At 32.3% G+C, this 2,195-nt stretch overlaps 1 long non-coding RNA gene across 1 annotated transcript; it reads right to left on the bottom strand.

Annotated features, from left to right (window-relative positions):
- Positions 1–817: 817 nt before the first annotated feature.
- Positions 818–1,911, bottom strand: LOC138132689 (uncharacterized). Its single transcript, XR_011160154.1, has 3 exons — positions 1,509–1,911; positions 1,228–1,462; positions 818–1,081 (listed from the first exon to the last, which is right to left on the bottom strand). It is a non-coding gene; the product is annotated as an uncharacterized lncRNA (long non-coding RNA).
- Positions 1,912–2,195: the final 284 nt, after the last annotated feature.

Raw genomic sequence — 2,195 nt, 5'->3', positions numbered from 1 at the left:
AACTTACTAACGAAACGGCAGTCAAAATGTAAAGTGAGGTTTAAGTGTCCAACTTTGATAGCGGAATGAGAAATATTGCATGATTTTTAATTTGATCCAATTCTTTCTTCAATTTAAAAGTTAATTTTAACATTTCTCCAATGTAATGAACCTGTGAAAGTGTGAAGAATCAATTATATCGTCCAATCTTTGGGAGTCGTATATCGGAACACCCGTCTATGCTTGCTGGAATATAAGAATAATACATACCAATTTGTAAATACCAGTAAAACCGCTATATTAACTTTAATAGTTTTTTGTTATTTTTTAGAATTTTTAAAGAAAAAAATTAAATTTTCAAATTTTAGGGAATTTTGTATTAATTGGTAATTCAAGGTGACGGATGCAACTACATCTGCAACAAATGTTAAAAAAGAGAGTTGGAAACCATATGATCCTATTAGACCTGGAATAGTATGGGAATAATAATGCTTCATTATAACCATGCTGTTAACTTTTTCAGAAGAATTCGTAGACCCAAACAGCTCAAGAACGTAACTGTAAAGGATGTTAACCTCTCCACAAGCAGGAATCGTTTGAAAATCTCAAAAGTCATCTCTGAATGACTTTCTATTTAGTGTGTGCACTAATGGTTTAAAAGTTGGTCCATCCAAGTAGCTTCTGAAATATGGCGAAGAATAATTTCAGTCATCACGGGATTTAATTTTCCTTTGGAATGGAGTTGTTCGCGACAATTTTGACCAAGAGGGTAAAGTAAACAACAACCGAAAACAGTTTTCAACATCTGGTCAATATACATAATTATAAAAGTAAACCGTTCTTTAATTTTCTTTTTCAAATTTTATTGAAAAGTAACAGTAGACTTTCAAAAATAAAAACATATGGAGATGTATAAATTAGTGTGCTTCCATTTAGATCCGCGTTACACAAGTCTTCTATGCAGTAGAGGCAAGAGTGTCCATCTTGATCGTCAATCTGTGCACACATTTTTACGAACATAACGTTATGGGTAGCACATCCTCTGAACACGAAAAATCCATCTGCGCTAACTTTTGGTTGTTCACGCCACAAGTGTCCTTCTCTAAAACGTAATAATAAGTTTATTGGTTTAAATAGACGAAGCATAAAAGTTACAAAATTCAACTAGACACTTTCCTTTTTGTTCTTTAGTACTTCAATAAATTGTAAAAATGGGCAAGTTAATTCTAAAATAAAAGTCATACTTACAAGGCTTGGATATTTAATCGTATGTGCACACACGCAAAACCTTCACCAGCATACGGCACTGGGATCACAGATTGTGTGGATTTAATTGAATTTTCACAATTAATTACTGGAAGAGTTTCATTGCAGTAACCATTGCAATAATAACATTCCTTCACTGTTGTTTTATTTATAAGCAGTGGATGATCGATGTCGTTTAAAAACAAGGAATCATTTTTACTGATGATGAAATTGTAAGCTGGAATGTGAAATTATATAACCTAAAACTGGATTTTTGCAATTACCTTCTGAGTTAAGGGAAATTATGGAAATGAAGAAGAAAGAGGCAATAATCACTCCTTCTTCCATATTTAGACATCAAAAGCTTTCGGTGATATTTATATTCAGTGCACGATGCCAAAACTGACATGTTACGTTGTCACAAAACAAAAATATAATCAAAAAATAATCAATATAACAAAAATATTAATTAGAAATGAAAATCTCTATAGAGGGATTTTTTTTTAATAAACAATTGTCTGTGTCAAAATTAAGTAAAAAACCGCCCTAAAATGTGCGCAAATAGACCAGCTGTATAACAATTTTACACCAACTCAAAATTAAGGTTATGTTCACTTGACTTGCCGTACTTTTCTTCCGCGAATTCATTTTCAAAACAAATTTAATGAGAAATTAGAAGAAATCTTTTTCGAATTTCGAAGAAACTCTTGCTCGTCAGGGCGCAGGCTCGTTACATTAAAAAAATGTTGACATTCAGTGTAACTAATCGTATTGTCATGAAAATCACTGTTTGGCTCATACCAACATGACAACGTTTTGACAATTGTTTTCAACGTTCTCAAGCGTCTTCAAGGTCTTGACTTTGGTACTATGCCAGCATATACGCCAGCGAATAAATTTCGGACAACAAATTTGATGTCATTTGGAAAAATGAAATGTAGTCTAGGCTTTATTGTCATAATTTCTGACAT

Source organism: Tenebrio molitor, chromosome 6, assembly GCF_963966145.1.
Source record: "Tenebrio molitor chromosome 6, icTenMoli1.1, whole genome shotgun sequence".
NCBI lineage: Eukaryota > Metazoa > Arthropoda > Insecta > Coleoptera > Tenebrionidae > Tenebrio > Tenebrio molitor.
Note: the sequence above shows the minus strand (reverse complement) of the source record. Positions and strands in the feature narration are given on the sequence as shown.